This window comes from Aethalodelphis obliquidens, unplaced genomic scaffold (assembly GCF_003676395.1).
Source record: "Aethalodelphis obliquidens isolate GAN/ISIS:26980383/991018 unplaced genomic scaffold, ASM367639v1 scaffold22, whole genome shotgun sequence".
In the NCBI taxonomy this organism is placed as follows: Eukaryota; Metazoa; Chordata; class Mammalia; order Artiodactyla; family Delphinidae; genus Aethalodelphis; species Aethalodelphis obliquidens.
The window spans coordinates 13,632,353-13,647,686 of NW_020837966.1; the positions used below are offsets into that span (position 1 = coordinate 13,632,353).

Below are 15,334 nucleotides of genomic sequence, written 5' to 3' on the forward strand. Positions count from 1 at the left end.
TCTTTTTGTTGCAATGGTAAATGGGAATGTTTTCTTGATTTCACTTTCAGATTTTTCATCATTACTGTAGAGGAATGCCAGAGATTTCTGTGCATTAATTTTGTATCCTCCTACTTTACCAAAGTCATTGATTAGCTCTAGTAGTTTTCTGGTAGCATCTTTAGGATTCTCTATGTATAGTATCATGTCATCTGCAAACAGTGACAGCTTTACTTCTTCATTTCCAGCTTGGATTCCTTTTATTTCCTTTTCTTCTCTGATGTTGTGACTAAAACTTCCAAAACTATGTTGAATAAGAGTGGTCAGAGTGGGCAACCTTGTCTTGTTCCTGATCTTAGTGGAAATGCTATCAGTTTTTCACCATTGAGGATGTTGTTGGCTGTGGGTTTGCCATATATGGCCTTTATTATGATGAGGAAAGTTCCCTCTCTGCCTACTTTCTAGAGGGTTTTTATCATAAATGGGTGTTGAATTTTGTCGAAAGCTTTCTCTGCATCTATTGAGATGACCATATGGTTTCTCTCCTTTGATTTGTTAATATGGTGTATCACATTGATTGATTTGCGTATATTGAAGAATCCTTGCATTCCTGGGATAATCCCCACTTGATAATGATGTATGATCCGTTTAATGTGCTGTTGGATTCTGTTTGCTAGTATTCTGTTGAGGATTTTTGCATCTATGTTCATTAGAGATACTGGCCTGTAGTTTTCTTTGTGACATCCTTGTATGGTTTTGGTATCATGGTGATGGTGGCCTCGTAGAATGAGTTTGGGAGTGTTCCTCCCTCTGCTATATTTTGGAATAGTTTCAGAAGGATAGGTGTTAGCTCTTCTCTAAATGTTTGAAAGAATTCACCTGTGAAGCCATCTGGTCCTGGGCTTTTGTTTGTTGGAAGATGTCTAATCACAGTTTCAATTTCAGTGCTTGTGATTGGTCTGTTTATATTTTCTATTTCTTCCTGATTCAGTCTTGGCAGGTTGTGCATTTCTAAGAATTTGTCCATTTCTTCCAGGTTGTCCATTTTATTGGCATAGAGTTGCTTGTAGTAACCTCTCATGATCTTTTGTATTTCTGCAGTGTCAGTTGTTACTTCTCCTTTTTCATTTCTAATTCTATTGATTTGGGTCTACTCCCTTTTTTTCTTGATGAGTCTGGCTAATGGTTTATCAATTTCGTTTATCTTCTCAAGGAACCAGCTTTTATTTTTCCTGATCTTTGTTCTCGTTTCCTTCAGTTCTTTTTCATTTATTTCTGCTCTGATCTTTATGATTTCTTTCCTTCTGCTAACTTTGGGGTTTTTTTGTGCTTCTTTCTCTAATTGCTTTAGGTGCAAGGTTAGGTTGTTTATTTGAGATGTTTCGTGTTTCTTAAGGTAGGATTGTATCGCTATAAACTTCCCTCTTAGAACTGCTTTTGCTGCAACCGATTGGTTTTGGGCCGTCGTGTCTCCATTGTCATTTGTTTCTAGGTATTTTCTGATTTCCTCTTTGATTTCTTCAGTGATCACTTCGTTATTAAGTAGTGTATTGTTTAGCCTCCATGTGTTTGTATTTTTCACAGATCTTTTCCTGTAATTGATATCTAGTCTCATAGCGTTGTGGTAGGGAAAGATACTTCATATAATTTCGATTTTCTCAAATTTACCAAGGCTTGATTTGTGACCCAAGATATGATCTATCCTGGAGAATGTTCCATGAGCACTTGAGAAAAATGTGTATTCTGTTATTTTGCGATGGAATATCAATTAAGTCCATCTTGTTTAATGTATCATTTAAAGCTTGTGTCCCTATTTATTTTCATTTTGGATGATCTGTCCGTTGGTGAAAGTGGGGTGTTAAAGTCCCCTACTATGAATGTGTTACTGTCGACTTCTCCTTTTATGGCTGTTAATATTTGCCTTATGTATTGAGGTGCTCCTATGTTGGGTGCATAAATATTTACAATTATTATATCTTCTTCTTCGATCGATCCCTTGATCATTATGTAGTGTCCTTCTTTGTCTCTCATAATAGTCTTTATTTTAAAGTCTGTTTTGTCTGATATGACAATTGCTACTCCAGCTTTCTTTTGATTTCCATTTGCATGGAGTATCTTTTTCCATCCCCTCACTTTCAGTCTGTATGTGTCTCTAGGTCTGAAGTGGGTCGCTTGTAGACAGTATATATATGGGTCTTGTTTTTGTATCCATTCAACCAGTCTGTGTCTTTTGGTGGGAGCATTTAATCCATTTACATTTAAGGTAATTATCGATATGTATGTTCCTATTCCCATTTTCTTAATTGTTTTGGGTTTGTTATTATAGGTCTTTTCCTTCTCTTGTGTTTCTTGCCTAGAGAAGATCCTTTAGCATTTGTTGTGAAGCTGGTTTGGTGGTGCTGAACTCTCTCAGTTTTTGCTGGTCTGTAAAGGTTTTAATTTCTCCATCAAATCTGCATGAGATCCTTGCTGGGTAGAGTAATCTTGGTTGTAGGTTTTTCTCCTTCATCACTTTAAATATGTCCTGCCAGTCCCTTCTGGCTTGCAGAGTTTCTGCTGAAAGATCAGCTGTTAACCTTATGGGAATTTCCTTGTGTGTTATTTGTTATTTTGCCCTTGCTGCTTTTAATATGTTTTCTTTGTATTTAACTTTTGATAGTTTGATTAATATGTGTCTTGCCGTGTTTCTCCTTGGATTTATCCTGTATGGGACTCTCTGTGCTTCCTGGACTTGACTACCTATTTCCTTTCCCATATTAGGGAAGTTTTCAACTATAATCTCTTCAAATATTTTCTCAGTCCCTTTCTTTTTCTCTTCTTCTTTTGGAACCCCTATGATTCGAATGTTGGTGCATTTAATGTTGTCCCAGAGGTCTCTGAGACTGCCCTCAGTTCTTTTCATTCTTTTTTCCTTATTCTGCTCCGCAGTAGTTATTTCCACTATTTTATCTTATCCTTTCTTCTGCCTCTGTTATACTGCTACTGATCCCTTCTAGAGTATTTTTAATTTCATTTATTGTGTTGTTCATCATTGCTTGTTTCATCTTTAGTTCTTCTTGGTCCTTGTTAAATGTTACTTGCATTTTCTCTATTCTATTTCCAAGATTTTGGATCATCTTTACTATCATTACTCTGAATTCTTTTTCAGGTAGACTGCCTATTTCCTCTTCATTTGTTAGGTCTGGTGGGTTTTTAGCTTGCTCCTTCATCTGCTGTGTGCTTTTCTGTCTTCTCATTTTGCTTATCTTACTATGTTTGGGGTCTCCTTTTTGCAGGCTGCAGGTTCATAGTTCCCATTGTTTTTGGTGTCTGTCCCCAGTGGCTAAGGTTGGTTCAGTGGGTTGTGTAGGCTTCCTTGTGGATGGGTCTAGTGACTGTGATGTGGTGAATGAGGCTGGATCTTGTCTTTCTGGTGGGCAGGTCCACGTCTGGTGATGTGTTTTGGGGTGTCTGTGGACTTATTATGATTTTAGGCAGCCTCTCTGATAATGGGTGGGTTTGTGTTCCTGTCTTGCTAGTTGTTTGGCATAGGGTGTCCAGCACTGTAGCTTGCTGGTCGTTGAGTGAAGCTGGGTGTTGGTGTTGAGATGGAGATCTCTGGGAGATTTTCGCCGTTTGATATTACGTGGAGCTGGGAGGTCTCTTGTGGACCAGTGTCCTGAAGTTAGTTCTCCCACCTCAGAGGCACAGCACTGACTCCTGGCTGCAGTACCAAGAGCCTTTCATTCATACAGCTCAGAATAAAAGGGAGAAAAAGTAGAAAGAAAGAAAGAAAGATGATAAAAGAAAATAAAATAAAGTTATTAAAATAAAAAGATAATTATTAAGAAAAAGAAATTTTTTAAGTAAAAAAAAACAAAAATGGACAGATAGAACCCTAGGACAAACGGTGAAAGCAAAGCTATACAGACAAAATCTCACACAGAAGCATACACATACACACTCACAAAAAGAGGAAAAGGGGAAAAAAATAATAAATCTTGCTCTCAAAGTCCACCTCCTCAATTTGGGATAATTCGTTGTCTATTCAGGTATTCCACAGATGCAGGGTACATCAAGTTGATTGTGGAGATTTAATCCGCTGCTCCTGAGGCTGCTGGGAGAGATCTCCCTTTCTCTTCTCTGTTCGCACAGCTCCGGGGTTTCAGCTTTGGATTTGGCCCCGCAACTGCGAGTAGGTTGCCTGAGGGCGTCTGTTCATCACTCAAACAGAACGGGGTTAAAGGAGCCGCTGATTCGGGAGCTCTGGCTCACTCAGGCCTAGGGGAGTGAGGGGTACGGAGTGCGGGGTGGGCCTGCGGAAGAGCCTGGCGTGACATTGCACCAGCTTGAGGCATGCCGTGCGTTCTCCCGGGGAAGGTGTCCCTGGATCCCGGGGCCCTGGCAGTGGTGGGCTGCACAGGCTCCAGGGAGGGGAGGTGTGGAGAGTGACCTGTGCTCGCACACAGGCTTCTTGGTGGCGGCAGGAGCAGCAGCCTTAGCGTCTTATGCCCGTCTCAGGGGTCCACACGCTTTTAGCCGCGGTTGACGCCCGTCTCTGGAGCTCCTTTAAGCAGAGCTCTTAATCCCCTCTCCTCGAGCACCAGGAAACAAAGAGGGAAGAAAAAGTCTCTTGCCTCTTCGGCAGGTCCAAACATTTTCCCCAACTCCCTCCCGGCTAGCCGTGGTGCACTAACCCCCTTCAGGCTGCGTTCACGCCGCCAACCCCAGTCCTCTCCCTGCGCTCTGACCGATGCCGGAGCCTCAGCTCTCCAATATACTATTAGTACTCAGAATATACTTTTAATAGTTACATAGTATTTTAGCTTATCAGTGGATCACAACCTATGTAATCCTTACCAATTATTAAGCATATGAATTGTTTCCACTGTGTTTATCCTCCTTATCCAAAATCTACCATTATTTCTGATTACTTTCTCATGATGCTTAGAGTAAAAATATTGGGACAAAAGGCATAAAAATGTTTAAGGCTCTTGACAGAAAATCCCCTCCAAAAAGGTTGTATCAGCTTCCCTTCATCCAGCTTGATTTTAAATGGCTCCAAAATAGCAGTGTGGATTCACCGTAATATTATTAGCTTTATATTAATAGATATTTAGGTATCTTTCCTTTAAACAAAGCGATTATAAACAATGCTGTAATGGAAAACCTTGAATATGAATATTTGCTGAAACTTCCTGAATGCAGAATAAATAAAGCAATGAGTATGAACATTATTTTTAAAGATTCTTCATACATATTGACAAACTGCACTCCATTCAGCAATTTCTGAAGGAAATATAATATCACTTATTTGACAATGACAGTGTTCAAATGAGAATGATTTTCTCCTTTTAATTATGTGATTTTAAAAAACTTTCCACTGGGCTTCCCTGATGGCACAGTGGTTGAAAGTCCGCCTGCCGATGCAGGGGACACGGGTTCATGCCCCGGTCCGGGAAGATCCCACATGCCGTGGAGCAGCTGGGCCCGTGAACCATGGCCGCTGAGCCTGCGTGTAAAACTTCCCACCAATAATTCAAAGAGATGCCAGCCCTGTATTAGAGAGGAAGCATGGATGGTAAAACTAAGTTTCTTTTCATTCTGAGAAACTGTTGCTTCTGATGAGAAAATTAATCTGGAGAATGGCTTGTTGAGAAATAATGAATGAATTCAATTATCATATGTATTTAAGTAAAAAAATTAAAACAAAAGCACCCTTTCGTCTAAAACACACACAAGTTGGGAACACTCAGTGTGCGAGTTACTTACAGAATTACTTCCAAGTCCCTTCCCCCAAATGACATGCAAGCATTGGTCTAGGTCAGGAGTCAGCAAAAATTTTCTGTAAAGGGCCAACAGCCAGATAGCACACATTTTCCGGCTTTGGGATCATATATGCACTCTGTCCAACTAGTCAACTCTGCCTTTGTAGTATGAAAGTAGCCATAGATTATATGTAAACAAGGTTGTTTTCTAATAAAACTTTATTTACCAACACAGGCAGGAGATTTGGCCCAAGGGGCATCGTTGACTAACTCCTGGTTCAGATGTTGGTCCTGCATCTCTACATGAGCAATTCTCCTTGTGTAATTCTTAGAGTAGAGGGTATTCATTGTCTCCAAGATAAGCCTAAATAGCATTAGGTAGAAGCTTGTTGAAACGCAAATTACTGGACTCCAAGACTTACTGAATTAGAACCTCTGAAGCTCAGGTTTAGCAATCTCTGGTTTAACAAGCCATCCAGGTGATTCTAATACATGCTAAAGTTTTCAAACCAATGATGTAAGCCCAACAAAGTCCCTTAACAAAATGTAGGGAGCTAGGCTCTGAGGATGAGCATATTTCCTATTTCTCTAATCTCTTGCAAACCTCAAGAGATGCTGCCACTCCACTAGTGGACTAGTAATAACATCTTATAATAAGAGAAACAGCACACATGACTCCAGGCAGGTGGTACTTCATCAGACCTGCAGAGATTGAATCCTTTCCCCTAGTGATACAAAGACTGTTGTTCTTTTAGCCTTGTTTCTGTATAACTTTTTAAAAAAAGAAAAGAAAATTAAAGAAAAATGTGCGGCAAGTCTGTCATGTGAAATAGAGACTGTGGGACAGATTTACGTATGCTGATGAAGCTCTAGAAACTACTATAACATTTAACTCCCCACAGGGACAAGCATGAAACATTTTGGCAGCAATTCAGGATATCTGCTGTATTATTATTTCCCACCTGCCTTCTATGCTCTTTTTTTCCTGGTCAATCTTTTGATAACAAATTTTATCCCACAGTGAGAAGAACCTAGAATTAAGCATGGAAAGAAACACAAGATTTAAATTCCATCATCTCTATTTTTCTCATTATTTCCAGCCTTTTGTGATTCTTATATTTATTCCAGTTGAACCAGTGCAGTAGAATAACACCTGTTCTGAAAACAAAAAAAATACTTACGAAAAGAAAGAAGAAAGACAATGTTCCCCTGCTGGCAACATTACATAGCTGATGTGAGCGTATACCTACCCTAACCAACAAACAGCTGCATAACCTCACCAATAGCTGAAGTCAGATATCTCTACACTCAGAATCTTGAATGGAATCTGAAGATGTGTGTGCGTCCTTCAAGAAGACACTAAATACTTTAAAAGACATTAGGATCTACGAGAACTGTGCTTGGGCAATCTGCTGGACTCAAGTGTTGACAGTGAACATTGATGGAGCACTTCTGACACGCCAGCCACAGAGCTAAGTAACAACTTCACAATCCTCACTCCAACCCAATGAGGTTGGTTCTATTTCCAATCCTATTTTACAGAAGAATAAACTAGGCTCACAAATTGCCCCATCACCCAGGTAATATGGCAAAGTGAAAATATGTGTAAATAGAGAGAGATGAAATGGGTGTGGCAAGATGTTAATAGCTGGTCACTGACATTATGCTGTTTTTTTCACTAGCCACATGGGTTTGAAATTTTTCTAAATACAAAAGAGTAAGGGAGGACCCTCAACATGGTGGAGGAGTGAGACACGGAGATCACCTTCCTCCCCACAAATACATCAGAAATACATCTACATGTGGAACAACTCCTACAGAACATCTACGGAACACTGGCAGAAGAGCTCAGACTTCCCAAAAGGCAAGAAACACCCCACGTACCTGGCCGTGTGGCTGACAGGGTCTTGGTGCTCCAGCCAGGTGTGAGGTCTGTGCCTCTGAGGTGGGAGAGCCGAGTTCAGAACACTGGTCCACCAGAGACCTCCCGGCTCCACATAATATCAAACAGCGAAAGCTCTCCCACAGATCTCCATCTCAACGCTAAGACCCAGCTCCACTCAGCGACCAGCAAGCTACAGTGTGGGACACCCTATGCCAAACAACTAGCAAGACAGGAACACAACCCCACCATTAGCAGAGAGGCTGCCTAAAATCATAATAAGGTCAAAGAGTCCCCAAAACACACCACCGGACGTGGTCCTGCAGACCAGAAAGAAGAGATCCAGACTCATCCTACAGAACACAGGCACCAGTCCCCTCCACCAGGAAGCCTACACAACCCACTGAACCAACCTTAGCCACTGGGGACAGGCACCAAAAACAATGGGAACTATGAACCTGCAGCCTGTGAAGAGGAGACACCAAAGAAACACAGTAAGATAAGCAAAATGAGAAGACAGAGAAACACACAGCACATGAAGGAGCAGGGTAAAAACCCAACAGACCAAACAAATGGAGAGGAAATAGGCAGTCTACCTGAAAAAGAATTCAGAGTAATGATAGTAAAGACGATCCAAAATCTTGGAAATAGAATGGAGAAAATACAAGAAACGTTTAACAAGGACCTAGAAGAACTAAAGAGCAAACAAACAATGATGAACAACACAATAAATGAAATTAAAAATTCTCTAGAAGGAATCAATAGCAGAATAGCTGAGGCAGAAGAATGGATAAGTGACCTGGAAGATAAAATAGTGGAAATAAATACCGCAGAGCAGAATAAAAAAATGAAAAGCACTGAGGACAGTCTCAGAGACCTCTGCGACATTAAACGAACTAACATTCGAATAATAAGGGTCCCAGAAGAAGAGAAAAAGAAAAGGACTGAGAAAATATTTGAAGAAATTATAGTTGAAAACTTCCCTAATATGGGAAAGGAAAGAGTTAATCAAGTCCAGGAAGCACAGAGAGTCCCATACAGGATAAATCCAAGGAGAAACACACCAAGACACATATTAAACTATCAAAGATTAAATACAAAGAAAAAATATAAAAGCAAGAAGGGAAAAACAACAAATAACATACAAGGGGATCCCCATAAGGTTAACAGCTGATCTTTCAGCAGAAACTCTGCAAGCCAGAAGGGACTGGCAGGACATATTTAAAGTGATGAAAGGGATAAACCTGCAACCAAGATTACTCTACCCGGCAAGGATCTCATGCAGATTTGATGGAGAAATTAAAACCTTTAGAGACAAGCAAAAGCTAAGAGAATTAGCACCACCAAACCAGCTTTACAACAAATGCTAAAGAACTACTCTAGGCAGGAGACACAAGAGAAGGAAAAGACCTACAAGAACAAACCCAAAACAATTAAAAAAGTGTAATACGAACATACATATCGATAATTACCTTAAATGTAAATGGAATAAATGCTCCCACCAAAAGACACAGACTGGCTGAATGGATACAAACACAAGAGCACTATATATACTGTCTACAAGAGACCCACTTCAGACCTAGGGACACATACAGACTGTAAGTAAGGGGATGGAAAAAGATATTCCATGCAAATGGAAATCAAAAGAAAGCTGGAGTAGCAATTCTCATATCAGAAAAAATAGACTTTAAAATAAAGACTATTATGAGAGACAAAGAAGGACACTACATAATGATCAAGGGAGCAATCCAAGAAGAAGATATAACAATTGTAAATATTTATGCACCCAACATAGGAGCACCTCAATACGTAAAGCAAATACTAACAGCCATAAAAGAGGAACTCGACAGTAACACAATCATAGTAGGGGACTTTAACACCCCACTTTCACCAACGGACAGATCATCCAAAATGAAAATAAATAAGGAAACACAAACTTTAAATGACACATTAAACAAGATGGACTTAATTGATATTTATAGGACTTTCCATCAAAAAACAACAGAATACATTATCTTCTAAAGTGCTCATGGAACATTCTTCAGGATAGATCATATCTTGGGTCACAAATCAAGCCTTGGTAAATTTAAGAAAATTGAAATCAAATCAAGTATCTTTCGAACCAAAATGCTATCAGACTAGATATCAATTAAAGGAAAAAAATCTGTAAAAAATACAAACACATGGAGGCTAAACAATACACTACTTAATAACGAAGTGATCACTGAAGAAATCAAAGAGGAAATCAAAAAATACCTAGAAACAAATGAAAATGAAAACATGACTACCCAAAACCTATCGGATGCAGCAAAAGCAGTTCTAAGAGGGAAGTTTATAGCAATAAAACCCAACCTCAAGAAACAAGAAACATCTCAAATAAACAACCTATCCTTGCATCTAAAGCAATTAGAGAACAAGCAAACCCCAAAGTTAGCAGAAGGAAACAAATCACAAAGATCAGATCAAAAATAAATGAAAAAGAAATGAAGGAAAGAGTAGCAAAGATCAATAAAACTAAAAGTTGGTCCTTTGAGAAGATAAACAAAATTGATAAACCATTAGCCAGACTCATCAAGAAAAACAGGAGGCTTCCCTGGTGGCACAGCAGTTGAGAGTCCACCTGCCGATGCAGGGGACACAGGTTCATGCCCCGGTCCAGGAGGATCCCACGTGCCGTGGAGCGGCTGGGCCCGTGAGCCATAGCCGCTGAGCCTGTGCGTCCGGAGCCTGTGCTCCACAACGGGAGAGGCCACACAGTGAGAGGCCCGCGTACCACAAAAAAAGAAAAAACAAAAAAGGGAGAAGACTCAAATCAACAGATTTAGAAATGAAAAAGGAGAAGTAACAACTGATGCTGCAGAAATACAAAGGATCATGAGAGATTACTACAAGCAACTCTATGCCAATAAAATGGACAACCTGGAAGAAATGGACAAATTCTTAAAAATGCACAACCTTCCGAGACTAAACCAGGAAGAAATAGAAAATATAAACAGACCAGTCACAAGCACTGAAATTGAAACTGTGATTAAAAATCTTCCAACATACAAAAGGCTAGGACTAGATGGCTTCACAGGTGAATTCTACCAAACATTTAGAGAACAGCTAACACCTATGCTTCTCAAAGTCTTCCAAAATATAGCAGAGGGAGGAACACTCCCAAACTCATTTTACAAGGCCACCATTACCTGATACCAAAACCAGACAAATATATCACAAGGAAACAAAACTACAGGCCAATATCACTGATGAACATACATGCAAAAACCCTCAACAAAATCCTAGCAAACAGAATCTAACAGCACATTAAAAGGATCATACACCATGTTCAAGTGGGGTTTGTCCGAGGAATGCAAGGATTCAATATATGCAAATCAATCAATGTGACACACCATCTTAATGAACTGAAAGATAAAAACCATATGATCACCTCAATAGATGCAGAAAAAGCTTTTGACAAAATTCAACACCCATTTATGATAAAAAAAACCCCAGAAAGTAGGCATACAGGGAACTTACCTTAACATCATAAAGGCCATGTATGACAAACCCACAGGCAACATCGTTCTCAATGGTGAAAAACTGAAACCATTTCCTCTAAGATCAAGAACAAGACAAGGTTGTCCATTCTCACCACTATTATTCAACAAAGTTTTGGAAGTTTTAGCCACAGCAATCAGAGAAGAAAAAGAAAGAAAAGGAATCCAAAGCAGAAAAGATAATGTTTGTAGATGACATGCTATTATACATAGAGAATCCTAAAGACGTTACCAGAAAACTACTAGAGCTAATCAATGAATTTGGTAAAGTAGCAGGATACAAAATTAATGCACAGAAATCTCTTGCATTCCTATACTTGATGATGAAAAATCTGAAAGAGGAATTAAGGAAACACTGCCATTTACCATTGCAACAAAAAGAATAAAATACTTAGGAATAAACCTACCTAAGGAGACAAAAGACCTGTATGCAGAAAATGATAAGATGCTGCTGAAAGAAATTAAAGATGATACAAACAGATGGAGAGATATACCATGTTCTTGGATTGGAAGAATCAACATTGTGAAAATGACTATACTACCCAAAGCAATCTATAGGTTCAATGCAATCCCTATCAAATTACCAATGGCATTTTCACAGAGCTAGAACAAAAAATTTCACAATTTGAAAAGAAAAAAACAATTTCACAATTTGTACAGAAACACAAAAGACCCCGAATACCCAACGCAATCTTGAGAAAGAAAAACGGAGCTGGAGGAATCAGTCTCCCTGACTTCAAACTATACTACAAAGCTACAGTAACAAGACAGTATGGTACTGGCACAGAAACAGAAATAAAGATTAATGGAACAGGACAGAAAGCCCAGAGATACAGCCACACACATATGGTCAACATATCTTTGATAAAGGAGGCAAGAATATACAATGGAGAAAAGACTGCCTCTTCAATAAGTGGTGCTGGGAGAACTGGACAGCTACATGTAAAAGAATGAAATTAGAACACTCCCTAACACCATACACAAAAGTAAACTCAAAATGGATTAAAGACCTAAATGTAAGGCCAGACACTATAAAACTCTTAGAGGAAAACATAGGCAGAACACTCTGACATAAATCACAGCAAGATCTTTTTGTTCCACCTCCTAGAGAAATGGAAATGAAAATTAAAATATACAAATGGGACTTCATGAAACTTAAAAGCTTTTGCACAGCAAAGAAAACCATAAACAAGTCAAAAAGACAACCCTCAGAATGGGAGAAAATATTTGCAAATGAAGCAACTGACAGAGGATTAATCTCCAAAATATACAAGCAGCTCATGCAGCTCAATATCAAAAAAACAGACAACCCAATCCAATAATGGGCAGAAGACCTAAACAGACATTTCTCCAAAGAAGATATACGGATAGCCAACAAACATATGTAAGAATGCTCAACATCACTAATCATTAGAGAAATGTAAATCAAAACTACAATGAGGTATCACCTCACACCGGTCAGTATGGCCATCATCAAAAAATCTACAAACAATAAATGCTGGAGAGGGTGTGGAGAAAAGGGAACCCTCTTGCACTGTTGGTGGGAATGTAAATTGATAGAGCCACTATGGAGAAAAGTATGGAGGTTCCTTAAAAAACTAAAAATAGAACTACCATACGACCCAGCAATCCCACTACTGGGCATATACCCTGAGAAAACCATAATTCAAAAAGTGTTCACTACAGCTCTATTTACAATAGCCAGGACATGGAAGGAACCTAAGTGTCCATCGACAGATGAATGGATAAAGAAGATATGGCACATATATACAATGGAATATTACTCAGCCATAAAAAGAAACGAAACTGATTTATTTGTAATGAGGTGGATGGACCTAGAGTCTGTCATAGAGTGAAGTAAGTCAAAAAGAGAAAAAAAAACACCGTTTGAAAAAACATATATAGAAAATCAAAAAAAAAAAAAAAAAAAAAAAAGGTTATAAAGAACATGGGGAAGGACAGGAATAGGGGCAGGACAGGAATAAAGACACAGATGTAGAGAATGGACTTGAAGACACAGGGTGGGGGGAAGGGTAAGCTGGGACGTAGTGAGAGAGTAGCATTGACATATATACACTACCAAATGTAAAACAGATAGCTAGTGGGAAGCAGCCACATAGCACTAGGAGATCAGCTCGGTGCTTTGTAACCACCTAGAGGGGTGGGATAGGGAGGGTGGGAGGGAGACACAAGAGGGAGGGGATATGGGGACATATGTATATGTATAGCTGATTCACTTTGTTATAATGTAGGAACTAATACACCATTGTGAAACAATTATACTCCAATAAAGATGTTTAAAAAAAAAAGACTAAAATGAAATGATTTTTTTCTTAAGCAGTTACACTCACCATGCCACTAGAAAACATCTATGTGAATCTCAATATAAAAACCAAAGACTGACTTCCCATGAAACTGGTACATTGTACAGTTGTCCCAATATCCTGTTGACGCTCAACATATGCAGAAACCAAGAAAGTGACATCTGAACAGCATTAGCTTCCAGACAACACTCAGCCAGGGAGTGTAAGCAAGGTACCTTCCTAGGAACCGGCACCCTGGATTGAAGCCCTGTACTCTTGGGTCTTAGGACACTGCTAACAAGTAAGAAGTTTTAAATGTGCTTATGCAAATACAAACTGAGATCCCACTGGCATTCTATAGCCTTGAAAATCCATAGTAATTAACACAGCTGTTCCCCTACCCTCCTAACCTCACTCCAATTTATTCTCAGACAGCAATGGATAATCTGGGTGGTAAACTATATTCTAATATGGTCCGATATCATTCAAGCAACAGTAGGCTGGGGCCAGAGTTCCAGGTCCTCTGACTTACATTGGGGAATCTCATACAAGCAGGGTAGCATCAGCACACACCACTCTAATTTCTGCTGGATTTTGAGAACAGAGACCACCAGCGATATCTGCACATCATCTGATGGGTCTGAAAAAGGTGAGACCATTTCCCCTGAGCAAAGCAGCTTTATGAGTCTATGTTTTACACAGCGCCCCTCTTTAAAAATCTTTCAAAGCTGGAAACAAGCGAGAGAATCACAATATATAGTTCCAGACAGGCGAGAATGGAAAGAAAACCATCTTGCATCAGTAAGAGTCTACAGCAGAAGCAGGCAAAATTTTTCTGAAAGGTCAGATAGTAAATATTTTAGGTTTTGCAGGCTGTAAAGTCTATGTTCCAACTATTTCGCTCTGCTTTTTTAGCAGGAAAATCAACTCTAGGCAAGATGTAAACAACTGGGCCTGGCTGTATTCTAATAAAACTTTATTACAAAAACAGGCAGCCGTCTGGACTTGGCCCAAAAGCTGTAGTTCGTGATCACCCACATTCCAGAGGACTGTGTCTCTCTCAAAAACATGCTATGTTCTCCTAAGGTTGCCAGGGTTTGCATGATTGTGCATCTGTGTGTACGCAGGTAGCGCTGGTGTATAAACTATGTGCTTAGAGCAAGAGTAGGAGAGCGAGCCATGGGTCTGCACCGATGGGGCTTTCATAAAAGACTCAGTGGCTTAAAAATACCCCATCCCCATGACCTCTAGACAGTAGAACAATTTCACACATTTAAAGACTTAGAGAGCCTTCTGAGAAATTTATTAAATGATTCCTGGAATAAAGTCTGTTACTGGTATCAATCTCCAGCTTATACAAAACTGCAGGATAGAAAAACTCATACGTTTTAAATAATTTCCCTTTGATGATCATACGTTTGATGCTTTATCATAAATCTCTTTCATGAACATTATCTCATTTAAACCTTATAAAACCCAGTGAGAAAGGTGGGACTATTCCCACTTTAAAACAGATGAAGAAAGTGAGACTCCCAGTGCTGACGGGACCAGACGCGGGATTAGAACCCACATGTACTAACTCCAAAGCTCTACACTTTCCCCCTTCCATCTCTGTGACTCCAAACCAGGTGTTTATCCAGCAGTGAAGAGTGAAACTTTTTGTTAAAACCATGTACTGATATTCTTCAAAACTATCAAGGTTATGGAAAAGCAAGGAAAGATTAAGAACACGATACAGACTAAAAGAGTTTAAGACATGACAAATAAATACAACATGGGGTCCTGCACTGGATCTAGGGGTAGAAAAAGGATGCTAGTGAAAGCAACTTATGACAAATGTATCGTGGTTATGCAAGATGTCAGCATTAGGGAAAACTAGGCGAA

The 15,334-nt window shown here is 39.4% G+C and overlaps 1 protein-coding gene and 1 long non-coding RNA gene across 14 annotated transcripts in view; both read right to left on the reverse strand.

Moving 5' to 3' along the window:
* MAGI1 (membrane associated guanylate kinase, WW and PDZ domain containing 1) overlaps positions 1-15,334 on the reverse strand; it is a 623,112-nt gene that overhangs the window by 268,154 nt on the left and 339,624 nt on the right. The window lies entirely within an intron of this gene.
* Positions 4,630-14,692, reverse strand: LOC113628079 (uncharacterized). The gene is made up of 3 exons (XR_003435873.1): positions 14,682-14,692; positions 7,711-7,717; positions 4,630-4,726 (listed from the first exon to the last, which is right to left on the reverse strand). It is a non-coding gene; the product is annotated as an uncharacterized LOC113628079 (long non-coding RNA).